Genomic DNA, 21816 nt, shown 5'->3' on the forward strand with positions numbered 1-21816 from the left:
AAATGTTGTCTTTTTTTTTTTGGAATTATTTTTCCAGCAAGTTGACAGCATATTAGAAGATTTTCTTGTTTGATTACAGCACTGCAACACTGAGCAGCACACTGGAGGCAATCTCTTGAATGTGGCTTTGATGACTGACCATTGGAGAATCGCCCTTTTGTGATTTGAAGTCTTAGCTGGCTTTGGAATCTCTGGGTTAAGTAGCCGAGACGTAATTGGAAATTCATCACAACAGCAATTAAAGGCCTTCCTTCTAAGAGACTTAAAAGAGAGTCCAAGCAATTGGGCAAGGTTTGAGTTGTTTCTTTCGTCTACGACCACACCACAGGGAACGTACCGGTTCTCGTCCGATCACTGAAGTCAAGTCCTGTTGGGCGGCGTCAGTACCTGGCTGGGTGACCACCTGGGAATACGCCGTGTTGTAGACTTTTGGAGCCATTTTGGGACTGGACTCTTCAGAGAAGATTTCCATACGCCTCCACATCATTGATCCCTCTGTTTTCAAAATGTTGTCTTTTTTTTTTGGAATTATTTTTCCAGCAAGTTGACAGCATATTAGAAGATTTTCTTGTTTGATTACAGCACTGCAACACTGAGCAGCACACTGGAGGCAATCTCTTGAATGTGGCTTTGATGACTGACCATTGGAGAATCGCCCTTTTGTGATTTGAAGTCTTAGCTGGCTTTGGAATCTCTGGGTTAAGTAGCCGAGACGTAATTGGAAATTCATCACAACAGCAATTAAAGGCCTTCCTTCTAAGAGACTTAAAAGAGAGTCCAAGCAATTGGGCAAGGTTTGAGTTGTTTCTTTCGTCTACGACCACACCACAGGGAACGTACCGGTTCTCGTCCGATCACCGAAGTCAAGTCCTGTTGGGCGGCGTCAGTACCTGGCTGGGTGACCACCTGGGAATACGCCGTGTTGTAGACTTTTGGAGCCATTTTGGGACTGGACTCTTCAGAGAAGATTTCCATACGCCTCCACATCATTGATCCCTCTGTTTTCAAAATGTTGTCTTTTTTTTTTTGGAATTATTTTTCCAGCAAGTTGACAGCATATTAGAAGATTTTCTTGTTTGATTACAGCACTGCAACACTGAGCAGCACACTGGAGGCAATCTCTTGAATGTGGCTTTGATGACTGACCATTGGAGAATCGCCCTTTTGTGATTTGAAGTCTTAGCTGGCTTTGGAATCTCTGGGTTAAGTAGCCGAGACGTAATTGGAAATTCATCACAACAGCAATTAAAGGCCTTCCTTCTAAGAGACTTAAAAGAGAGTCCAAGCAATTGGGCAAGGTTTGAGTTGTTTCTTTCGTCTACGACCACACCACAGGGAACGTACCGGTTCTCGTCCGATCACCGAAGTCAAGTCCTGTTGGGCGGCGTCAGTACCTGGCTGGGTGACCACCTGGGAATACGCCGTGTTGTAGACTTTTGGAGCCATTTTGGGACTGGACTCTTCAGAGAAGATTTCCATACGCCTCCACATCATTGATCCCTCTGTTTTCAAAATGTTGTCTTTTTTTTTTTGGAATTATTTTTCCAGCAAGTTGACAGCATATTAGAAGATTTTCTTGTTTGATTACAGCACTGCAACACTGAGCAGCACACTGGAGGCAATCTCTTGAATGCGGCTTTGATGACTGACCATTGGAGAATCGCCCTTTTGTGATTTGAAGTCTTAGCTGGCTTTGGAATCTCTGGGTTAAGTAGCCGAGACGTAATTGGAAATTCATGACAACAGCAATTAAAGGCCTTCCTTCTAAGAGACTTAAAAGAGAGTCCAAGCAATTGGGCAAGGTTTGAGTTGTTTCTTTCGTCTACGACCACACCACAGGGAACGTACCGGTTCTCGTCCGATCACCGAAGTCAAGTCCTGTTGGGCGGCGTCAGTACCTGGCTGGGTGACCACCTGGGAATACGCCGTGTTGTAGACTTTTGGAGCCATTTTGGGACTGGACTCTTCAGAGAAGATTTCCATACGCCTCCACATCATTGATCCCTCTGTTTTCAAAATGTTGTCTTTTTTTTTTGGAATTATTTTTCCAGCAAGTTGACAGCATATTAGAAGATTTTCTTGTTTGATTACAGCACTGCAACACTGAGCAGCACACTGGAGGCAATCTCTTGAATGTGGCTTTGATGACTGACCATTGGAGAATCGCCCTTTTGTGATTTGAAGTCTTAGCTGGCTTTGGAATCTCTGGGTTAAGTAGCCGAGACGTAATTGGAAATTCATCACAACAGCAATTAAAGGCCTTCCTTCTAAGAGACTTAAAAGAGAGTCCAAGCAATTGGGCAAGGTTTGAGTTGTTTCTTTCGTCTACGACCACACCACAGGGAACGTACCGGTTCTCGTCCGATCACTGAAGTCAAGTCCTGTTGGGCGGCGTCAGTACCTGGCTGGGTGACCACCTGGGAATACGCCGTGTTGTAGACTTTTGGAGCCATTTTGGGACTGGACTCTTCAGAGAAGATTTCCATACGCCTCCACATCATTGATCCCTCTGTTTTCAAAATGTTGTCTTTTTTTTTTGGAATTATTTTTCCAGCAAGTTGACAGCATATTAGAAGATTTTCTTGTTTGATTACAGCACTGCAACACTGAGCAGCACACTGGAGGCAATCTCTTGAATGTGGCTTTGATGACTGACCATTGGAGAATCGCCCTTTTGTGATTTGAAGTCTTAGCTGGCTTTGGAATCTCTGGGTTAAGTAGCCGAGACGTAATTGGAAATTCATCACAACAGCAATTAAAGGCCTTCCTTCTAAGAGACTTAAAAGAGAGTCCAAGCAATTGGGCAAGGTTTGAGTTGTTTCTTTCGTCTACGACCACACCACAGGGAACGTACCGGTTCTCGTCCGATCACCGAAGTCAAGTCCTGTTGGGCGGCGTCAGTACCTGGCTGGGTGACCACCTGGGAATACGCCGTGTTGTAGACTTTTGGAGCCATTTTGGGACTGGACTCTTCAGAGAAGATTTCCATACGCCTCCACATCATTGATCCCTCTGTTTTCAAAATGTTGTCTTTTTTTTTTTGGAATTATTTTTCCAGCAAGTTGACAGCATATTAGAAGATTTTCTTGTTTGATTACAGCACTGCAACACTGAGCAGCACACTGGAGGCAATCTCTTGAATGTGGCTTTGATGACTGACCATTGGAGAATCGCCCTTTTGTGATTTGAAGTCTTAGCTGGCTTTGGAATCTCTGGGTTAAGTAGCCGAGACGTAATTGGAAATTCATGACAACAGCAATTAAAGGCCTTCCTTCTAAGAGACTTAAAAGAGAGTCCAAGCAATTGGGCAAGGTTTGAGTTGTTTCTTTCGTCTACGACCACACCACAGGGAACGTACCGGTTCTCGTCCGATCACCGAAGTCAAGTCCTGTTGGGCGGCGTCAGTACCTGGCTGGGTGACCACCTGGGAATACGCCGTGTTGTAGACTTTTGGAGCCATTTTGGGACTGGACTCTTCAGAGAAGATTTCCATACGCCTCCACATCATTGATCCCTCTGTTTTCAAAATGTTGTCTTTTTTTTTTTGGAATTATTTTTCCAGCAAGTTGACAGCATATTAGAAGATTTTCTTGTTTGATTACAGCACTGCAACACTGAGCAGCACACTGGAGGCAATCTCTTGAATGTGGCTTTGATGACTGACCATTGGAGAATCGCCCTTTTGTGATTTGAAGTCTTAGCTGGCTTTGGAATCTCTGGGTTAAGTAGCCGAGACGTAATTGGAAATTCATCACAACAGCAATTAAAGGCCTTCCTTCTAAGAGACTTAAAAGAGAGTCCAAGCAATTGGGCAAGGTTTGAGTTGTTTCTTTCGTCTACGACCACACCACAGGGAACGTACCGGTTCTCGTCCGATCACCGAAGTCAAGTCCTGTTGGGCGGCGTCAGTACCTGGCTGGGTGACCACCTGGGAATACGCCGTGTTGTAGACTTTTGGAGCCATTTTGGGACTGGACTCTTCAGAGAAGATTTCCATACGCCTCCACATCATTGATCCCTCTGTTTTCAAAATGTTGTCTTTTTTTTTTGGAATTATTTTTCCAGCAAGTTGACAGCATATTAGAAGATTTTCTTGTTTGATTACAGCACTGCAACACTGAGCAGCACACTGGAGGCAATCTCTTGAATGTGGCTTTGATGACTGACCATTGGAGAATCGCCCTTTTGTGATTTGAAGTCTTAGCTGGCTTTGGAATCTCTGGGTTAAGTAGCCGAGACGTAATTGGAAATTCATGACAACAGCAATTAAAGGCCTTCCTTCTAAGAGACTTAAAAGAGAGTCCAAGCAATTGGGCAAGGTTTGAGTTGTTTCTTTCGTCTACGACCACACCACAGGGAACGTACCGGTTCTCGTCCGATCACCGAAGTCAAGTCCTGTTGGGCGGCGTCAGTACCTGGCTGGGTGACCACCTGGGAATACGCCGTGTTGTAGACTTTTGGAGCCATTTTGGGACTGGACTCTTCAGAGAAGATTTCCATACGCCTCCACATCATTGATCCCTCTGTTTTCAAAATGTTGTCTTTTTTTTTTTGGAATTATTTTTCCAGCAAGTTGACAGCATATTAGAAGATTTTCTTGTTTGATTACAGCACTGCAACACTGAGCAGCACACTGGAGGCAATCTCTTGAATGTGGCTTTGATGAATTACCATTGGAGAATCGCCCTTTTGTGATTTGAAGTCTTAGCTGGCTTTGGAATCTCTGGGTTAAGTAGCCGAGACGTAATTGGAAATTCATCACAACAGCAATTAAAGGCCTTCCTTCTAAGAGACTTAAAGGAGAGTCCAAGCAATTGGGCAAGGTTTGAGTTGTTTCTTTCGTCTACGACCACACCACAGGGAACGTACCGGTTCTCGTCCGATCACCGAAGTCAAGTCCTGTTGGGCGGCGTCAGTACCTGGCTGGGTGACCACCTGGGAATACGCCGTGTTGTAGACTTTTGGAGCCATTTTGGGACTGGACTCTTCAGAGAAGATTTCCATACGCCTCCACATCATTGATCCCTCTGTTTTCAAAATGTTGTCTTTTTTTTTTTGGAATTATTTTTCCAGCAAGTTGACAGCATATTAGAAGATTTTCTTGTTTGATTACAGCACTGCAACACTGAGCAGCACACTGGAGGCAATCTCTTGAATGTGGCTTTGATGACTGACCATTGGAGAATCGCCCTTTTGTGATTTGAAGTCTTAGCTGGCTTTGGAATCTCTGGGTTAAGTAGCCGAGACGTAATTGGAAATTCATCACAACAGCAATTAAAGGCCTTCCTTCTAAGAGACTTAAAAGAGAGTCCAAGCAATTGGGCAAGGTTTGAGTTGTTTCTTTCGTCTACGACCACACCACAGGGAACGTACCGGTTCTCGTCCGATCACCGAAGTCAAGTCCTGTTGGGCGGCGTCAGTACCTGGCTGGGTGACCACCTGGGAATACGCCGTGTTGTAGACTTTTGGAGCCATTTTGGGACTGGACTCTTCAGAGAAGATTTCCATACGCCTCCACATCATTGATCCCTCTGTTTTCAAAATGTTGTCTTTTTTTTTTTGGAATTATTTTTCCAGCAAGTTGACAGCATATTAGAAGATTTTCTTGTTTGATTACAGCACTGCAACACTGAGCAGCACACTGGAGGCAATCTCTTGAATGTGGCTTTGATGACTGACCATTGGAGAATCGCCCTTTTGTGATTTGAAGTCTTAGCTGGCTTTGGAATCTCTGGGTTAAGTAGCCGAGACGTAATTGGAAATTCATCACAACAGCAATTAAAGGCCTTCCTTCTAAGAGACTTAAAAGAGAGTCCAAGCAATTGGGCAAGGTTTGAGTTGTTTCTTTCGTCTACGACCACACCACAGGGAACGTACCGGTTCTCGTCCGATCACCGAAGTCAAGTCCTGTTGGGCGGCGTCAGTACCTGGCTGGGTGACCACCTGGGAATACGCCGTGTTGTAGACTTTTGGAGCCATTTTGGGACTGGACTCTTCAGAGAAGATTTCCATACGCCTCCACATCATTGATCCCTCTGTTTTCAAAATGTTGTCTTTTTTTTTTTGGAATTATTTTTCCAGCAAGTTGACAGCATATTAGAAGATTTTCTTGTTTGATTACAGCACTGCAACACTGAGCAGCACACTGGAGGCAATCTCTTGAATGTGGCTTTGATGACTGACCATTGGAGAATCGCCCTTTTGTGATTTGAAGTCTTAGCTGGCTTTGGAATCTCTGGGTTAAGTAGCCGAGACGTAATTGGAAATTCATCACAACAGCAATTAAAGGCCTTCCTTCTAAGAGACTTAAAGGAGAGTCCAAGCAATTGGGCAAGGTTTGAGTTGTTTCTTTCGTCTACGACCACACCACAGGGAACGTACCGGTTCTCGTCCGATCACCGAAGTCAAGTCCTGTTGGGCGGCGTCAGTACCTGGCTGGGTGACCACCTGGGAATACGCCGTGTTGTAGACTTTTGGAGCCATTTTGGGACTGGACTCTTCAGAGAAGATTTCCATACGCCTCCACATCATTGATCCCTCTGTTTTCAAAATGTTGTCTTTTTTTTTTTGGAATTATTTTTCCAGCAAGTTGACAGCATATTAGAAGATTTTCTTGTTTGATTACAGCACTGCAACACTGAGCAGCACACTGGAGGCAATCTCTTGAATGTGGCTTTGATGACTGACCATTGGAGAATCGCCCTTTTGTGATTTGAAGTCTTAGCTGGCTTTGGAATCTCTGGGTTAAGTAGCCGAGACGTAATTGGAAATTCATCACAACAGCAATTAAAGGCCTTCCTTCTAAGAGACTTAAAAGAGAGTCCAAGCAATTGGGCAAGGTTTGAGTTGTTTCTTTCGTCTACGACCACACCACAGGGAACGTACCGGTTCTCGTCCGATCACCGAAGTCAAGTCCTGTTGGGCGGCGTCAGTACCTGGCTGGGTGACCACCTGGGAATACGCCGTGTTGTAGACTTTTGGAGCCATTTTGGGACTGGACTCTTCAGAGAAGATTTCCATACGCCTCCACATCATTGATCCCTCTGTTTTCAAAATGTTGTCTTTTTTTTTTTGGAATTATTTTTCCAGCAAGTTGACAGCATATTAGAAGATTTTCTTGTTTGATTACAGCACTGCAACACTGAGCAGCACACTGGAGGCAATCTCTTGAATGTGGCTTTGATGACTGACCATTGGAGAATCGCCCTTTTGTGATTTGAAGTCTTAGCTGGCTTTGGAATCTCTGGGTTAAGTAGCCGAGACGTAATTGGAAATTCATCTCAACAGCAATTAAAGGCCTTCCTTCTAAGAGACTTAAAAGAGAGTCCAAGCAATTGGGCAAGGTTTGAGTTGTTTCTTTCGTCTACGACCACACCACAGGGAACGTACCGGTTCTCGTCCGATCACCGAAGTCAAGTCCTGTTGGGCGGCGTCAGTACCTGGCTGGGTGACCACCTGGGAATACGCCGTGTTGTAGACTTTTGGAGCCATTTTGGGACTGGACTCTTCAGAGAAGATTTCCATACGCCTCCACATCATTGATCCCTCTGTTTTCAAAATGTTGTCTTTTTTTTTTTGGAATTATTTTTCCAGCAAGTTGACAGCATATTAGAAGATTTTCTTGTTTGATTACAGCACTGCAACACTGAGCAGCACACTGGAGGCAATCTCTTGAATGTGGCTTTGATGACTGACCATTGGAGAATCGCCCTTTTGTGATTTGAAGTCTTAGCTGGCTTTGGAATCTCTGGGTTAAGTAGCCGAGACGTAATTGGAAATTCATCACAACAGCAATTAAAGGCCTTCCTTCTAAGAGACTTAAAAGAGAGTCCAAGCAATTGGGCAAGGTTTGAGTTGTTTCTTTCGTCTACGACCACACCACAGGGAACGTACCGGTTCTCGTCCGATCACCGAAGTCAAGTCCTGTTGGGCGGCGTCAGTACCTGGCTGGGTGACCACCTGGGAATACGCCGTGTTGTAGACTTTTGGAGCCATTTTGGGACTGGACTCTTCAGAGAAGATTTCCATACGCCTCCACATCATTGATCCCTCTGTTTTCAAAATGTTGTCTTTTTTTTTTTGGAATTATTTTTCCAGCAAGTTGACAGCATATTAGAAGATTTTCTTGTTTGATTACAGCACTGCAACACTGAGCAGCACACTGGAGGCAATCTCTTGAATGTGGCTTTGATGACTGACCATTGGAGAATCGCCCTTTTGTGATTTGAAGTCTTAGCTGGCTTTGGAATCTCTGGGTTAAGTAGCCGAGACGTAATTGGAAATTCATCACAACAGCAATTAAAGGCCTTCCTTCTAAGAGACTTAAAAGAGAGTCCAAGCAATTGGGCAAGGTTTGAGTTGTTTCTTTCGTCTACGACCACACCACAGGGAACGTACCGGTTCTCGTCCGATCACCGAAGTCAAGTCCTGTTGGGCGGCGTCAGTACCTGGCTGGGTGACCACCTGGGAATACGCCGTGTTGTAGACTTTTGGAGCCATTTTGGGACTGGACTCTTCAGAGAAGATTTCCATACGCCTCCACATCATTGATCCCTCTGTTTTCAAAATGTTGTCTTTTTTTTTTTGGAATTATTTTTCCAGCAAGTTGACAGCATATTAGAAGATTTTCTTGTTTGATTACAGCACTGCAACACTGAGCAGCACACTGGAGGCAATCTCTTGAATGTGGCTTTGATGACTGACCATTGGAGAATCGCCCTTTTGTGATTTGAAGTCTTAGCTGGCTTTGGAATCTCTGGGTTAAGTAGCCGAGACGTAATTGGAAATTCATCACAACAGCAATTAAAGGCCTTCCTTCTAAGAGACTTAAAAGAGAGTCCAAGCAATTGGGCAAGGTTTGAGTTGTTTCTTTCGTCTACGACCACACCACAGGGAACGTACCGGTTCTCGTCCGATCACCGAAGTCAAGTCCTGTTGGGCGGCGTCAGTACCTGGCTGGGTGACCACCTGGGAATACGCCGTGTTGTAGACTTTTGGAGCCATTTTGGGACTGGACTCTTCAGAGAAGATTTCCATACGCCTCCACATCATTGATCCCTCTGTTTTCAAAATGTTGTCTTTTTTTTTTTTGGAATTATTTTTCCAGCAAGTTGACAGCATATTAGAAGATTTTCTTGTTTGATTACAGCACTGCAACACTGAGCAGCACACTGGAGGCAATCTCTTGAATGTGGCTTTGATGACTGACCATTGGAGAATCGCCCTTTTGTGATTTGAAGTCTTAGCTGGCTTTGGAATCTCTGGGTTAAGTAGCCGAGACGTAATTGGAAATTCATCACAACAGCAATTAAAGGCCTTCCTTCTAAGAGACTTAAAAGAGAGTCCAAGCAATTGGGCAAGGTTTGAGTTGTTTCTTTCGTCTACGACCACACCACAGGGAACGTACCGGTTCTCGTCCGATCACCGAAGTCAAGTCCTGTTGGGCGGCGTCAGTACCTGGCTGGGTGACCACCTGGGAATACGCCGTGTTGTAGACTTTTGGAGCCATTTTGGGACTGGACTCTTCAGAGAAGATTTCCATACGCCTCCACATCATTGATCCCTCTGTTTTCAAAATGTTGTCTTTTTTTTTTTGGAATTATTTTTCCAGCAAGTTGACAGCATATTAGAAGATTTTCTTGTTTGATTACAGCACTGCAACACTGAGCAGCACACTGGAGGCAATCTCTTGAATGTGGCTTTGATGACTGACCATTGGAGAATCGCCCTTTTGTGATTTGAAGTCTTAGCTGGCTTTGGAATCTCTGGGTTAAGTAGCCGAGACGTAATTGGAAATTCATCACAACAGCAATTAAAGGCCTTCCTTCTAAGAGACTTAAAAGAGAGTCCAAGCAATTGGGCAAGGTTTGAGTTGTTTCTTTCGTCTACGACCACACCACAGGGAACGTACCGGTTCTCGTCCGATCACCGAAGTCAAGTCCTGTTGGGCGGCGTCAGTACCTGGCTGGGTGACCACCTGGGAATACGCCGTGTTGTAGACTTTTGGAGCCATTTTGGGACGGGACTCTTCAGAGAAGATTTCCATACGCCTCCACATCATTGATCCCTCTGTTTTCAAAATGTTGTGTTTTTTTTTTTGGAATTATTTTTCCAGCAAGTTGACAGCATATTAGAAGATTTTCTTGTTTGATTACAGCACTGCAACACTGAGCAGCACACTGGAGGCAATCTCTTGAATGTGGCTTTGATGACTGACCATTGGAGAATCGCCCTTTTGTGATTTGAAGTCTTAGCTGGCTTTGGAATCTCTGGGTTAAGTAGCCGAGACGTAATTGGAAATTCATGACAACAGCAATTAAAGGCCTTCCTTCTAAGAGACTTAAAAGAGAGTCCAAGCAATTGGGCAAGGTTTGAGTTGTTTCTTTCGTCTACGACCACACCACAGGGAACGTACCGGTTCTCGTCCGATCACCGAAGTCAAGTCCTGTTGGGCGGCGTCAGTACCTGGCTGGGTGACCACCTGGGAATACGCCGTGTTGTAGACTTTTGGAGCCATTTTGGGACTGGACTCTTCAGAGAAGATTTCCATACGCCTCCACATCATTGATCCCTCTGTTTTCAAAATGTTGTCTTTTTTTTTTTGGAATTATTTTTCCAGCAAGTTGACAGCATATTAGAAGATTTTCTTGTTTGATTACAGCACTGCAACACTGAGCAGCACACTGGAGGCAATCTCTTGAATGTGGCTTTGATGACTGACCATTGGAGAATCGCCCTTTTGTGATTTGAAGTCTTAGCTGGCTTTGGAATCTCTGGGTTAAGTAGCCGAGACGTAATTGGAAATTCATGACAACAGCAATTAAAGGCCTTCCTTCTAAGAGACTTAAAAGAGAGTCCAAGCAATTGGGCAAGGTTTGAGTTGTTTCTTTCGTCTACGACCACACCACAGGGAACGTACCGGTTCTCGTCCGATCACCGAAGTCAAGTCCTGTTGGGCGGCGTCAGTACCTGGCTGGGTGACCACCTGGGAATACGCCGTGTTGTAGACTTTTGGAGCCATTTTGGGACTGGACTCTTCAGAGAAGATTTCCATACGCCTCCACATCATTGATCCCTCTGTTTTCAAAATGTTGTCTTTTTTTTTTTGGAATTATTTTTCCAGCAAGTTGACAGCATATTAGAAGATTTTCTTGTTTGATTACAGCACTGCAACACTGAGCAGCACACTGGAGGCAATCTCTTGAATGTGGCTTTGATGACTGACCATTGGAGAATCGCCCTTTTGTGATTTGAAGTCTTAGCTGGCTTTGGAATCTCTGGGTTAAGTAGCCGAGACGTAATTGGAAATTCATCACAACAGCAATTAAAGGCCTTCCTTCTAAGAGACTTAAAAGAGAGTCCAAGCAATTGGGCAAGGTTTGAGTTGTTTCTTTCGTCTACGACCACACCACAGGGAACGTACCGGTTCTCGTCCGATCACCGAAGTCAAGTCCTGTTGGGCGGCGTCAGTACCTGGCTGGGTGACCACCTGGGAATACGCCGTGTTGTAGACTTTTGGAGCCATTTTGGGACTGGACTCTTCAGAGAAGATTTCCATACGCCTCCACATCATTGATCCCTCTGTTTTCAAAATGTTGTCTTTTTTTTTTTGGAATTATTTTTCCAGCAAGTTGACAGCATATTAGAAGATTTTCTTGTTTGATTACAGCACTGCAACACTGAGCAGCACACTGGAGGCAATCTCTTGAATGTGGCTTTGATGACTGACCATTGGAGAATCGCCCTTTTGTGATTTGAAGTCTTAGCTGGCTTTGGAATCTCTGGGTTAAGTAGCCGAGACGTAATTGGAAATTCATCACAACAGCAATTAAAGGCCTTCCTTCTAAGAGACTTAAAAGAGAGTCCAAGCAATTGGGCAAGGTTTGAGTTGTTTCTTTCGTCTACGACCACACCACAGGGAACGTACCGGTTCTCGTCCGATCACCGAAGTCAAGTCCTGTTGGGCGGCGTCAGTACCTGGCTGGGTGACCACCTGGGAATACGCCGTGTTGTAGACTTTTGGAGCCATTTTGGGACTGGACTCTTCAGAGAAGATTTCCATACGCCTCCACATCATTGATCCCTCTGTTTTCAAAATGTTGTCTTTTTTTTTTTGGAATTATTTTTCCAGCAAGTTGACAGCATATTAGAAGATTTTCTTGTTTGATTACAGCACTGCAACACTGAGCAGCACACTGGAGGCAATCTCTTGAATGTGGCTTTGATGACTGACCATTGGAGAATCGCCCTTTTGTGATTTGAAGTCTTAGCTGGCTTTGGAATCTCTGGGTTAAGTAGCCGAGACGTAATTGGAAATTCATCACAACAGCAATTAAAGGCCTTCCTTCTAAGAGACTTAAAAGAGAGTCCAAGCAATTGGGCAAGGTTTGAGTTGTTTCTTTCGTCTACGACCACACCACAGGGAACGTACCGGTTCTCGTCCGATCACCGAAGTCAAGTCCTGTTGGGCGGCGTCAGTACCTGGCTGGGTGACCACCTGGGAATACGCCGTGTTGTAGACTTTTGGAGCCATTTTGGGACTGGACTCTTCAGAGAAGATTTCCATACGCCTCCACATCATTGATCCCTCTGTTTTCAAAATGTTGTGTTTTTTTTTTTGGAATTATTTTTCCAGCAAGTTGACAGCATATTAGAAGATTTTCTTGTTTGATTACAGCACTGCAACACTGAGCAGCACACTGGAGGCAATCTCTTGAATGTGGCTTTGATGACTGACCATTGGAGAATCGCCCTTTTGTGATTTGAAGTCTTAGCTGGCTTTGGAATCTCTGGGTTAAGTAGCCGAGACGTAATTGGAAATTCATCACAACAGCAATTAAAGGCCTTCCTTCTAAGAGACTTAAAAGAGAGTCCAAGCAATTGGGCAAGGTTTGAGTTGTTTCTTTCGTCTACGACCACACCACAGGGAACGTACCGGTTCTCGTCCGATCACCGAAGTCAAGTCCTGTTGGGCGGCGTCAGTACCTGGCTGGGTGACCACCTGGGAATACGCCGTGTTGTAGACTTTTGGAGCCATTTTGGGACTGGACTCTTCAGAGAAGATTTCCATACGCCTCCACATCATTGATCCCTCTGTTTTCAAAATGTTGTCTTTTTTTTTTTGGAATTATTTTTCCAGCAAGTTGACAGCATATTAGAAGATTTTCTTGTTTGATTACAGCACTGCAACACTGAGCAGCACACTGGAGGCAATCTCTTGAATGTGGCTTTGATGACTGACCATTGGAGAATCGCCCTTTTGTGATTTGAAGTCTTAGCTGGCTTTGGAATCTCTGGGTTAAGTAGCCGAGACGTAATTGGAAATTCATCACAACAGCAATTAAAGGCCTTCCTTCTAAGAGACTTAAAAGAGAGTCCAAGCAATTGGGCAAGGTTTGAGTTGTTTCTTTCGTCTACGACCACACCACAGGGAACGTACCGGTTCTCGTCCGATCACCGAAGTCAAGTCCTGTTGGGCGGCGTCAGTACCTGGCTGGGTGACCACCTGGGAATACGCCGTGTTGTAGACTTTTGGAGCCATTTTGGGACTGGACTCTTCAGAGAAGATTTCCATACGCCTCCACATCATTGATCCCTCTGTTTTCAAAATGTTGTCTTTTTTTTTTTGGAATTATTTTTCCAGCAAGTTGACAGCATATTAGAAGATTTTCTTGTTTGATTACAGCACTGCAACACTGAGCAGCACACTGGAGGCAATCTCTTGAATGTGGCTTTGATGACTGACCATTGGAGAATCGCCCTTTTGTGATTTGAAGTCTTAGCTGGCTTTGGAATCTCTGGGTTAAGTAGCCGAGACGTAATTGGAAATTCATCACAACAGCAATTAAAGGCCTTCCTTCTAAGAGACTTAAAAGAGAGTCCAAGCAATTGGGCAAGGTTTGAGTTGTTTCTTTCGTCTACGACCACACCACAGGGAACGTACCGGTTCTCGTCCGATCACCGAAGTCAAGTCCTGTTGGGCGGCGTCAGTACCTGGCTGGGTGACCACCTGGGAATACGCCGTGTTGTAGACTTTTGGAGCCATTTTGGGACTGGACTCTTCAGAGAAGATTTCCATACGCCTCCACATCATTGATCCCTCTGTTTTCAAAATGTTGTCTTTTTTTTTTTGGAATTATTTTTCCAGCAAGTTGACAGCATATTAGAAGATTTTCTTGTTTGATTACAGCACTGCAACACTGAGCAGCACACTGGAGGCAATCTCTTGAATGTGGCTTTGATGACTGACCATTGGAGAATCGCCCTTTTGTGATTTGAAGTCTTAGCTGGCTTTGGAATCTCTGGGTTAAGTAGCCGAGACGTAATTGGAAATTCATCACAACAGCAATTAAAGGCCTTCCTTCTAAGAGACTTAAAAGAGAGTCCAAGCAATTGGGCAAGGTTTGAGTTGTTTCTTTCGTCTACGACCACACCACAGGGAACGTACCGGTTCTCGTCCGATCACCGAAGTCAAGTCCTGTTGGGCGGCGTCAGTACCTGGCTGGGTGACCACCTGGGAATACGCCGTGTTGTAGACTTTTGGAGCCATTTTGGGACTGGACTCTTCAGAGAAGATTTCCATACGCCTCCACATCATTGATCCCTCTGTTTTCAAAATGTTGTCTTTTTTTTTTTGGAATTATTTTTCCAGCAAGTTGACAGCATATTAGAAGATTTTCTTGTTTGATTACAGCACTGCAACACTGAGCAGCACACTGGAGGCAATCTCTTGAATGTGGCTTTGATGACTGACCATTGGAGAATCGCCCTTTTGTGATTTGAAGTCTTAGCTGGCTTTGGAATCTCTGGGTTAAGTAGCCGAGACGTAATTGGAAATTCATCACAACAGCAATTAAAGGCCTTCCTTCTAAGAGACTTAAAAGAGAGTCCAAGCAATTGGGCAAGGTTTGAGTTGTTTCTTTCGTCTACGACCACACCACAGGGAACGTACCGGTTCTCGTCCGATCACCGAAGTCAAGTCCTGTTGGGCGGCGTCAGTACCTGGCTGGGTGACCACCTGGGAATACGCCGTGTTGTAGACTTTTGGAGCCATTTTGGGACGGGACTCTTCAGAGAAGATTTCCATACGCCTCCACATCATTGATCCCTCTGTTTTCAAAATGTTGTCTTTTTTTTTTTGGAATTATTTTTCCAGCAAGTTGACAGCATATTAGAAGATTTTCTTGTTTGATTACAGCACTGCAACACTGAGCAGCACACTGGAGGCAATCTCTTGAATGTGGCTTTGATGACTGACCATTGGAGAATCGCCCTTTTGTGATTTGAAGTCTTAGCTGGCTTTGGAATCTCTGGGTTAAGTAGCCGAGACGTAATTGGAAATTCATGACAACAGCAATTAAAGGCCTTCCTTCTAAGAGACTTAAAAGAGAGTCCAAGCAATTGGGCAAGGTTTGAGTTGTTTCTTTCGTCTACGACCACACCACAGGGAACGTACCGGTTCTCGTCCGATCACCGAAGTCAAGTCCTGTTGGGCGGCGTCAGTACCTGGCTGGGTGACCACCTGGGAATACGCCGTGTTGTAGACTTTTGGACCCATTTTGGGACTGGACTCTTCAGAGAAGATTTCCATACGCCTCCACATCATTGATCCCTCTGTTTTCAAAATGTTGTCTTTTTTTTTTTGGAATTATTTTTCCAGCAAGTTGACAGCATATTAGAAGATTTTCTTGTTTGATTACAGCACTGCAACACTGAGCAGCACACTGGAGGCAATCTCTTGAATGTGGCTTTGATGACTGACCATTGGAGAATCGCCCTTTTGTGATTTGAAGTCTTAGCTGGCTTTGGAATCTCTGGGTTAAGTAGCCGAGACGTAATTGGAAATTCATCACAACAGCAATTAAAGGCCTTCCTTCTAAGAGACTTAAAAGAGAGTCCAAGCAATTGGGCAAGGTTTGAGTTGTTTCTTTCGTCTACGACCACACCACAGGGAACGTACCGGTTCTCGTCCGATCACCGAAGTCAAGTCCTGTTGGGCGGCGTCAGTACCTGGCTGGGTGACCACCTGGGAATACGCCGTGTTGTAGACTTTTGGAGCCATTTTGGGACTGGACTCTTCAGAGAAGATTTCCATACGCCTCCACATCATTGATCCCTCTGTTTTCAAAATGTTGTCTTTTTTTTTTTGGAATTATTTTTCCAGCAAGTTGACAGCATATTAGAAGATTTTCTTGTTTGATTACAGCACTGCAACACTGAGCAGCACACTGGAGGCAATCTCTTGAATGTGGCTTTGATGACTGACCATTGGAGAATCGCCCTTTTGTGATTTGAAGTCTTAGCTGGCTTTGGAATCTCTGGGTTAAGTAGCCGAGACGTAATTGGAAATTCATCACAACAGCAATTAAAGGCCTTCCTTCTAAGAGACTTAAAAGAGAGTCCAAGCAATTGGGCAAGGTTTGAGTTGTTTCTTTCGTCTACGACCACACCACAGGGAACGTACCGGTTCTCGTCCGATCACCGAAGTCAAGTCCTGTTGGGCGGCGTCAGTACCTGGCTGGGTGACCACCTGGGAATACGCCGTGTTGTAGACTTTTGGAGCCATTTTGGGACTGGACTCTTCAGAGAAGATTTCCATACGCCTCCACATCATTGATCCCTCTGTTTTCAAAATGTTGTCTTTTTTTTTTTGGAATTATTTTTCCAGCAAGTTGACAGCATATTAGAAGATTTTCTTGTTTGATTACAGCACTGCAACACTGAGCAGCACACTGGAGGCAATCTCTTGAATGTGGCTTTGATGACTGACCATTGGAGAATCGCCCTTTTGTGATTTGAAGTCTTAGCTGGCTTTGGAATCTCTGGGTTAAGTAGCCGAGACGTAATTGGAAATTCATCACAACAGCAATTAAAGGCCTTCCTTCTAAGAGACTTAAAAGAGAGTCCAAGCAATTGGGCAAGGTTTGAGTTGTTTCTTTCGTCTACGACCACACCACAGGGAACGTACCGGTTCTCGTCCGATCACCGAAGTCAAGTCCTGTTGGGCGGCGTCAGTACCTGGCTGGGTGACCACCTGGGAATACGCCGTGTTGTAGACTTTTGGAGCCATTTTGGGACTGGACTCTTCAGAGAAGATTTCCATACGCCTCCACATCATTGATCCCTCTGTTTTCAAAATGTTGTCTTTTTTTTTTTGGAATTATTTTTCCAGCAAGTTGACAGCATATTAGAAGATTTTCTTGTTTGATTACAGCACTGCAACACTGAGCAGCACACTGGAGGCAATCTCTTGAATGTGGCTTTGATGACTGACCATTGGAGAATCGCCCTTTTGTGATTTGAAGTCTTAGCTGGCTTTGGAATCTCTGGGTTAAGTAGCCGAGACGTAATTGGAAATTCATCACAACAGCAATTAAAGGCCTTCCTTCTAAGAGACTTAAAAGAGAGTCCAAGCAATTGGGCAAGGTTTGAGTTGTTTCTTTCGTCTACGACCACACCACAGGGAACGTACCGGTTCTCGTCCGATCACCGAAGTCAAGTCCTGTTGGGCGGCGTCAGTACCTGGCTGGGTGACCACCTGGGAATACGCCGTGTTGTAGACTTTTGGAGCCATTTTGGGACTGGACTCTTCAGAGAAGATTTCCATACGCCTCCACATCATTGATCCCTCTGTTTTCAAAATGTTGTGTTTTTTTTTTTGGAATTATTTTTCCAGCAAGTTGACAGCATATTAGAAGATTTTCTTGTTTGATTACAGCACTGCAACACTGAGCAGCACACTGGAGGCAATCTCTTGAATGTGGCTTTGATGACTGACCATTGGAGAATCGCCCTTTTGTGATTTGAAGTCTTAGCTGGCTTTGGAATCTCTGGGTTAAGTAGCCGAGACGTAATTGGAAATTCATCACAACAGCAATTAAAGGCCTTCCTTCTAAGAGACTTAAAAGAGAGTCCAAGCAATTGGGCAAGGTTTGAGTTGTTTCTTTCGTCTACGACCACACCACAGGGAACGTACCGGTTCTCGTCCGATCACCGAAGTCAAGTCCTGTTGGGCGGCGTCAGTACCTGGCTGGGTGACCACCTGGGAATACGCCGTGTTGTAGACTTTTGGAGCCATTTTGGGACTGGACTCTTCAGAGAAGATTTCCATACGCCTCCACATCATTGATCCCTCTGTTTTCAAAATGTTGTCTTTTTTTTTTTGGAATTATTTTTCCAGCAAGTTGACAGCATATTAGAAGATTTTCTTGTTTGATTACAGCACTGCAACACTGAGCAGCACACTGGAGGCAATCTCTTGAATGTGGCTTTGATGACTGACCATTGGAGAATCGCCCTTTTGTGATTTGAAGTCTTAGCTGGCTTTGGAATCTCTGGGTTAAGTAGCCGAGACGTAATTGGAAATTCATCACAACAGCAATTAAAGGCCTTCCTTCTAAGAGACTTAAAAGAGAGTCCAAGCAATTGGGCAAGGTTTGAGTTGTTTCTTTCGTCTACGACCACACCACAGGGAACGTACCGGTTCTCGTCCGATCACCGAAGTCAAGTCCTGTTGGGCGGCGTCAGTACCTGGCTGGGTGACCACCTGGGAATACGCCGTGTTGTAGACTTTTGGAGCCATTTTGGGACTGGACTCTTCAGAGAAGATTTCCATACGCCTCCACATCATTGATCCCTCTGTTTTCAAAATGTTGTCTTTTTTTTTTTGGAATTATTTTTCCAGCAAGTTGACAGCATATTAGAAGATTTTCTTGTTTGATTACAGCACTGCAACACTGAGCAGCACACTGGAGGCAATCTCTTGAATGTGGCTTTGATGACTGACCATTGGAGAATCGCCCTTTTGTGATTTGAAGTCTTAGCTGGCTTTGGAATCTCTGGGTTAAGTAGCCGAGACGTAATTGGAAATTCATCACAACAGCAATTAAAGGCCTTCCTTCTAAGAGACTTAAAAGAGAGTCCAAGCAATTGGGCAAGGTTTGAGTTGTTTCTTTCGTCTACGACCACACCACAGGGAACGTACCGGTTCTCGTCCGATCACCGAAGTCAAGTCCTGTTGGGCGGCGTCAGTACCTGGCTGGGTGACCACCTGGGAATACGCCGTGTTGTAGACTTTTGGAGCCATTTTGGGACTGGACTCTTCAGAGAAGATTTCCATACGCCTCCACATCATTGATCCCTCTGTTTTCAAAATGTTGTCTTTTTTTTTTTGGAATTATTTTTCCAGCAAGTTGACAGCATATTAGAAGATTTTCTTGTTTGATTACAGCACTGCAACACTGAGCAGCACACTGGAGGCAATCTCTTGAATGTGGCTTTGATGACTGACCATTGGAGAATCGCCCTTTTGTGATTTGAAGTCTTAGCTGGCTTTGGAATCTCTGGGTTAAGTAGCCGAGACGTAATTGGAAATTCATCACAACAGCAATTAAAGGCCTTCCTTCTAAGAGACTTAAAAGAGAGTCCAAGCAATTGGGCAAGGTTTGAGTTGTTTCTTTCGTCTACGACCACACCACAGGGAACGTACCGGTTCTCGTCCGATCACCGAAGTCAAGTCCTGTTGGGCGGCGTCAGTACCTGGCTGGGTGACCACCTGGGAATACGCCGTGTTGTAGACTTTTGGAGCCATTTTGGGACTGGACTCTTCAGAGAAGATTTCCATACGCCTCCACATCATTGATCCCTCTGTTTTCAAAATGTTGTCTTTTTTTTTTTGGAATTATTTTTCCAGCAAGTTGACAGCATATTAGAAGATTTTCTTGTTTGATTACAGCACTGCAACACTGAGCAGCACACTGGAGGCAATCTCTTGAATGTGGCTTTGATGACTGACCATTGGAGAATCGCCCTTTTGTGATTTGAAGTCTTAGCTGGCTTTGGAATCTCTGGGTTAAGTAGCCGAGACGTAATTGGAAATTCATCACAACAGCAATTAAAGGCCTTCCTTCTAAGAGACTTAAAAGAGAGTCCAAGCAATTGGGCAAGGTTTGAGTTGTTTCTTTCGTCTACGACCACACCACAGGGAACGTACCGGTTCTCGTCCGATCACCGAAGTCAAGTCCTGTTGGGCGGCGTCAGTACCTGGCTGGGTGACCACCTGGGAATACGCCGTGTTGTAGACTTTTGGAGCCATTTTGGGACTGGACTCTTCAGAGAAGATTTCCATACGCCTCCACATCATTGATCCCTCTGTTTTCAAAATGTTGTCTTTTTTTTTTTGGAATTATTTTTCCAGCAAGTTGACAGCATATTAGAAGATTTTCTTGTTTGATTACAGCACTGCAACACTGAGCAGCACACTGGAGGCAATCTCTTGAATGTGGCTTTGATGACTGACCATTGGAGAATCGCCCTTTTGTGATTTGAAGTCTTAGCTGGCTTTGGAATCTCTGGGTTAAGTAGCCGAGACGTAATTGGAAATTCATCACAACAGCAATTAAAGGCCTTCCTTCTAAGAGACTTAAAAGAGAGTCCAAGCAATTGGGCAAGGTTTGAGTTGTTTCTTTCGTCTACGACCACACCACAGGGAACGTACCGGTTCTCGTCCGATCACCGAAGTCAAGTCCTGTTGGGCGGCGTCAGTACCTGGCTGGGTGACCACCTGGGAATACGCCGTGTTGTAGACGTTTGGAGCCATTTTGGGACTGGACTCTTCAGAGAAGATTTCCATACGCCTCCACATCATTGATCCCTCTGTTTTCAAAATGTTGTCTTTTTTTTTTTGGAATTATTTTTCCAGCAAGTTGACAGCATATTAGAAGATTTTCTTGTTTGATTACAGCACTGCAACACTGAGCAGCACACTGGAGGCAATCTCTTGAATGTGGCTTTGATGACTGACCATTGGAGAATCGCCCTTTTGTGATTTGAAGTCTTAGCTGGCTTTGGAATCTCTGGGTTAAGTAGCCGAGACGTAATTGGAAATTCATGACAACAGCAATTAAAGGCCTTCCTTCTAAGAGACTTAAAAGAGAGTCCAAGCAATTGGGCAAGGTTTGAGTTGTTTCTTTCGTCTACGACCACACCACAGGGAACGTACCGGTTCTCGTCCGATCACCGAAGTCAAGTCCTGTTGGGCGGCGTCAGTACCTGGCTGGGTGACCACCTGGGAATACGCCGTGTTGTAGACTTTTGGAGCCATTTTGGGACTGGACTCTTCAGAGAAGATTTCCATACGCCTCCACATCATTGATCCCTCTGTTTTCAAAATGTTGTCTTTTTTTTTTTGGAATTATTTTTCCAGCAAGTTGACAGCATATTAGAAGATTTTCTTGTTTGATTACAGCACTGCAACACTGAGCAGCACACTGGAGGCAATCTCTTGAATGTGGCTTTGATGACTGACCATTGGAGAATCGCCCTTTTGTGATTTGAAGTCTTAGCTGGCTTTGGAATCTCTGGGTTAAGTAGCCGAGACGTAATTGGAAATTCATCACAACAGCAATTAAAGGCCTTCCTTCTAAGAGACTTAAAAGAGAGTCCAAGCAATTGGGCAAGGTTTGAGTTGTTTCTTTCGTCTACGACCACACCACAGGGAACGTACCGGTTCTCGTCCGATCACCGAAGTCAAGTCCTGTTGGGCGGCGTCAGTACCTGGCTGGGTGACCACCTGGGAATACGCCGTGTTGTAGACTTTTGGAGCCATTTTGGGACTGGACTCTTCAGAGAAGATTTCCATACGCCTCCACATCATTGATCCCTCTGTTTTCAAAATGTTGTCTTTTTTTTTTTGGAATTATTTTTCCAGCAAGTTGACAGCATATTAGAAGATTTTCTTGTTTGATTACAGCACTGCAACACTGAGCAGCACACTGGAGGCAATCTCTTGAATGTGGCTTTGATGACTGACCATTGGAG

The 21816-nt window shown here is 44.6% G+C and overlaps 43 non-coding genes across 43 annotated transcripts; all 43 read left to right on the plus strand.

Annotated features, from left to right (window-relative positions):
• The first annotated feature begins 309 nt into the window (after window positions 1-309).
• Window positions 310-428, plus strand: LOC145461592 (5S ribosomal RNA). The gene has a single exon (XR_014040720.1). It is a non-coding gene; the product is annotated as a 5S ribosomal RNA (ribosomal RNA).
• A 384-nt stretch (window positions 429-812) lies between these two features.
• LOC145461680 (5S ribosomal RNA) lies at window positions 813-931 on the plus strand. Its single transcript, XR_014040782.1, has one exon. It is a non-coding gene; the product is annotated as a 5S ribosomal RNA (ribosomal RNA).
• A 385-nt stretch (window positions 932-1316) lies between these two features.
• LOC145461681 (5S ribosomal RNA) lies at window positions 1317-1435 on the plus strand. Its single transcript, XR_014040783.1, has one exon. It is a non-coding gene; the product is annotated as a 5S ribosomal RNA (ribosomal RNA).
• Window positions 1436-1820: 385 nt separating this feature from the next.
• LOC145461682 (5S ribosomal RNA) lies at window positions 1821-1939 on the plus strand. The gene has a single exon (XR_014040784.1). It is a non-coding gene; the product is annotated as a 5S ribosomal RNA (ribosomal RNA).
• A 384-nt stretch (window positions 1940-2323) lies between these two features.
• Window positions 2324-2442, plus strand: LOC145461594 (5S ribosomal RNA). The gene has a single exon (XR_014040722.1). It is a non-coding gene; the product is annotated as a 5S ribosomal RNA (ribosomal RNA).
• Window positions 2443-2826: 384 nt separating this feature from the next.
• Window positions 2827-2945, plus strand: LOC145461684 (5S ribosomal RNA). The gene has a single exon (XR_014040786.1). It is a non-coding gene; the product is annotated as a 5S ribosomal RNA (ribosomal RNA).
• Window positions 2946-3330: 385 nt separating this feature from the next.
• LOC145461685 (5S ribosomal RNA) lies at window positions 3331-3449 on the plus strand. The gene has a single exon (XR_014040787.1). It is a non-coding gene; the product is annotated as a 5S ribosomal RNA (ribosomal RNA).
• A 385-nt stretch (window positions 3450-3834) lies between these two features.
• Window positions 3835-3953, plus strand: LOC145461686 (5S ribosomal RNA). Its single transcript, XR_014040788.1, has one exon. It is a non-coding gene; the product is annotated as a 5S ribosomal RNA (ribosomal RNA).
• Window positions 3954-4337: 384 nt separating this feature from the next.
• Window positions 4338-4456, plus strand: LOC145461687 (5S ribosomal RNA). The gene has a single exon (XR_014040789.1). It is a non-coding gene; the product is annotated as a 5S ribosomal RNA (ribosomal RNA).
• Window positions 4457-4841: 385 nt separating this feature from the next.
• LOC145461688 (5S ribosomal RNA) lies at window positions 4842-4960 on the plus strand. The gene has a single exon (XR_014040790.1). It is a non-coding gene; the product is annotated as a 5S ribosomal RNA (ribosomal RNA).
• A 385-nt stretch (window positions 4961-5345) lies between these two features.
• On the plus strand, window positions 5346-5464 carry LOC145461689 (5S ribosomal RNA). Its single transcript, XR_014040791.1, has one exon. It is a non-coding gene; the product is annotated as a 5S ribosomal RNA (ribosomal RNA).
• Window positions 5465-5849: 385 nt separating this feature from the next.
• LOC145461690 (5S ribosomal RNA) lies at window positions 5850-5968 on the plus strand. The gene has a single exon (XR_014040792.1). It is a non-coding gene; the product is annotated as a 5S ribosomal RNA (ribosomal RNA).
• Window positions 5969-6353: 385 nt separating this feature from the next.
• On the plus strand, window positions 6354-6472 carry LOC145461692 (5S ribosomal RNA). The gene has a single exon (XR_014040793.1). It is a non-coding gene; the product is annotated as a 5S ribosomal RNA (ribosomal RNA).
• Window positions 6473-6857: 385 nt separating this feature from the next.
• Window positions 6858-6976, plus strand: LOC145461693 (5S ribosomal RNA). The gene has a single exon (XR_014040794.1). It is a non-coding gene; the product is annotated as a 5S ribosomal RNA (ribosomal RNA).
• Window positions 6977-7361: 385 nt separating this feature from the next.
• On the plus strand, window positions 7362-7480 carry LOC145461694 (5S ribosomal RNA). Its single transcript, XR_014040795.1, has one exon. It is a non-coding gene; the product is annotated as a 5S ribosomal RNA (ribosomal RNA).
• Window positions 7481-7865: 385 nt separating this feature from the next.
• On the plus strand, window positions 7866-7984 carry LOC145461696 (5S ribosomal RNA). The gene has a single exon (XR_014040797.1). It is a non-coding gene; the product is annotated as a 5S ribosomal RNA (ribosomal RNA).
• Window positions 7985-8369: 385 nt separating this feature from the next.
• On the plus strand, window positions 8370-8488 carry LOC145461697 (5S ribosomal RNA). The gene has a single exon (XR_014040798.1). It is a non-coding gene; the product is annotated as a 5S ribosomal RNA (ribosomal RNA).
• Window positions 8489-8873: 385 nt separating this feature from the next.
• LOC145461698 (5S ribosomal RNA) lies at window positions 8874-8992 on the plus strand. The gene has a single exon (XR_014040799.1). It is a non-coding gene; the product is annotated as a 5S ribosomal RNA (ribosomal RNA).
• Window positions 8993-9378: 386 nt separating this feature from the next.
• LOC145461699 (5S ribosomal RNA) lies at window positions 9379-9497 on the plus strand. The gene has a single exon (XR_014040800.1). It is a non-coding gene; the product is annotated as a 5S ribosomal RNA (ribosomal RNA).
• A 385-nt stretch (window positions 9498-9882) lies between these two features.
• Window positions 9883-10001, plus strand: LOC145461700 (5S ribosomal RNA). Its single transcript, XR_014040801.1, has one exon. It is a non-coding gene; the product is annotated as a 5S ribosomal RNA (ribosomal RNA).
• Window positions 10002-10386: 385 nt separating this feature from the next.
• On the plus strand, window positions 10387-10505 carry LOC145461701 (5S ribosomal RNA). The gene has a single exon (XR_014040802.1). It is a non-coding gene; the product is annotated as a 5S ribosomal RNA (ribosomal RNA).
• A 385-nt stretch (window positions 10506-10890) lies between these two features.
• Window positions 10891-11009, plus strand: LOC145461702 (5S ribosomal RNA). Its single transcript, XR_014040803.1, has one exon. It is a non-coding gene; the product is annotated as a 5S ribosomal RNA (ribosomal RNA).
• A 385-nt stretch (window positions 11010-11394) lies between these two features.
• Window positions 11395-11513, plus strand: LOC145461703 (5S ribosomal RNA). The gene has a single exon (XR_014040804.1). It is a non-coding gene; the product is annotated as a 5S ribosomal RNA (ribosomal RNA).
• A 385-nt stretch (window positions 11514-11898) lies between these two features.
• On the plus strand, window positions 11899-12017 carry LOC145461704 (5S ribosomal RNA). The gene has a single exon (XR_014040805.1). It is a non-coding gene; the product is annotated as a 5S ribosomal RNA (ribosomal RNA).
• Window positions 12018-12402: 385 nt separating this feature from the next.
• LOC145461705 (5S ribosomal RNA) lies at window positions 12403-12521 on the plus strand. Its single transcript, XR_014040806.1, has one exon. It is a non-coding gene; the product is annotated as a 5S ribosomal RNA (ribosomal RNA).
• A 385-nt stretch (window positions 12522-12906) lies between these two features.
• On the plus strand, window positions 12907-13025 carry LOC145461707 (5S ribosomal RNA). Its single transcript, XR_014040808.1, has one exon. It is a non-coding gene; the product is annotated as a 5S ribosomal RNA (ribosomal RNA).
• Window positions 13026-13410: 385 nt separating this feature from the next.
• On the plus strand, window positions 13411-13529 carry LOC145461708 (5S ribosomal RNA). The gene has a single exon (XR_014040809.1). It is a non-coding gene; the product is annotated as a 5S ribosomal RNA (ribosomal RNA).
• A 385-nt stretch (window positions 13530-13914) lies between these two features.
• LOC145461709 (5S ribosomal RNA) lies at window positions 13915-14033 on the plus strand. Its single transcript, XR_014040810.1, has one exon. It is a non-coding gene; the product is annotated as a 5S ribosomal RNA (ribosomal RNA).
• Window positions 14034-14418: 385 nt separating this feature from the next.
• On the plus strand, window positions 14419-14537 carry LOC145461710 (5S ribosomal RNA). The gene has a single exon (XR_014040811.1). It is a non-coding gene; the product is annotated as a 5S ribosomal RNA (ribosomal RNA).
• Window positions 14538-14922: 385 nt separating this feature from the next.
• LOC145461711 (5S ribosomal RNA) lies at window positions 14923-15041 on the plus strand. Its single transcript, XR_014040812.1, has one exon. It is a non-coding gene; the product is annotated as a 5S ribosomal RNA (ribosomal RNA).
• Window positions 15042-15426: 385 nt separating this feature from the next.
• On the plus strand, window positions 15427-15545 carry LOC145461712 (5S ribosomal RNA). The gene has a single exon (XR_014040813.1). It is a non-coding gene; the product is annotated as a 5S ribosomal RNA (ribosomal RNA).
• Window positions 15546-15930: 385 nt separating this feature from the next.
• LOC145461713 (5S ribosomal RNA) lies at window positions 15931-16049 on the plus strand. Its single transcript, XR_014040814.1, has one exon. It is a non-coding gene; the product is annotated as a 5S ribosomal RNA (ribosomal RNA).
• A 385-nt stretch (window positions 16050-16434) lies between these two features.
• LOC145461714 (5S ribosomal RNA) lies at window positions 16435-16553 on the plus strand. Its single transcript, XR_014040815.1, has one exon. It is a non-coding gene; the product is annotated as a 5S ribosomal RNA (ribosomal RNA).
• Window positions 16554-16938: 385 nt separating this feature from the next.
• Window positions 16939-17057, plus strand: LOC145461715 (5S ribosomal RNA). The gene has a single exon (XR_014040816.1). It is a non-coding gene; the product is annotated as a 5S ribosomal RNA (ribosomal RNA).
• Window positions 17058-17442: 385 nt separating this feature from the next.
• Window positions 17443-17561, plus strand: LOC145461716 (5S ribosomal RNA). The gene has a single exon (XR_014040818.1). It is a non-coding gene; the product is annotated as a 5S ribosomal RNA (ribosomal RNA).
• Window positions 17562-17946: 385 nt separating this feature from the next.
• On the plus strand, window positions 17947-18065 carry LOC145461718 (5S ribosomal RNA). Its single transcript, XR_014040820.1, has one exon. It is a non-coding gene; the product is annotated as a 5S ribosomal RNA (ribosomal RNA).
• Window positions 18066-18450: 385 nt separating this feature from the next.
• On the plus strand, window positions 18451-18569 carry LOC145461719 (5S ribosomal RNA). Its single transcript, XR_014040821.1, has one exon. It is a non-coding gene; the product is annotated as a 5S ribosomal RNA (ribosomal RNA).
• Window positions 18570-18954: 385 nt separating this feature from the next.
• On the plus strand, window positions 18955-19073 carry LOC145461720 (5S ribosomal RNA). Its single transcript, XR_014040822.1, has one exon. It is a non-coding gene; the product is annotated as a 5S ribosomal RNA (ribosomal RNA).
• Window positions 19074-19458: 385 nt separating this feature from the next.
• LOC145461721 (5S ribosomal RNA) lies at window positions 19459-19577 on the plus strand. Its single transcript, XR_014040823.1, has one exon. It is a non-coding gene; the product is annotated as a 5S ribosomal RNA (ribosomal RNA).
• Window positions 19578-19962: 385 nt separating this feature from the next.
• On the plus strand, window positions 19963-20081 carry LOC145461723 (5S ribosomal RNA). The gene has a single exon (XR_014040824.1). It is a non-coding gene; the product is annotated as a 5S ribosomal RNA (ribosomal RNA).
• Window positions 20082-20466: 385 nt separating this feature from the next.
• LOC145461541 (5S ribosomal RNA) lies at window positions 20467-20585 on the plus strand. The gene has a single exon (XR_014040672.1). It is a non-coding gene; the product is annotated as a 5S ribosomal RNA (ribosomal RNA).
• A 385-nt stretch (window positions 20586-20970) lies between these two features.
• On the plus strand, window positions 20971-21089 carry LOC145461724 (5S ribosomal RNA). The gene has a single exon (XR_014040825.1). It is a non-coding gene; the product is annotated as a 5S ribosomal RNA (ribosomal RNA).
• Window positions 21090-21474: 385 nt separating this feature from the next.
• On the plus strand, window positions 21475-21593 carry LOC145461725 (5S ribosomal RNA). The gene has a single exon (XR_014040826.1). It is a non-coding gene; the product is annotated as a 5S ribosomal RNA (ribosomal RNA).
• Window positions 21594-21816: the final 223 nt, after the last annotated feature.

This window comes from Orbicella franksi, chromosome 11 (assembly GCF_964199315.1).
Source record: "Orbicella franksi chromosome 11, jaOrbFran1.1, whole genome shotgun sequence".
In the NCBI taxonomy this organism is placed as follows: Eukaryota; Metazoa; Cnidaria; class Anthozoa; order Scleractinia; family Merulinidae; genus Orbicella; species Orbicella franksi.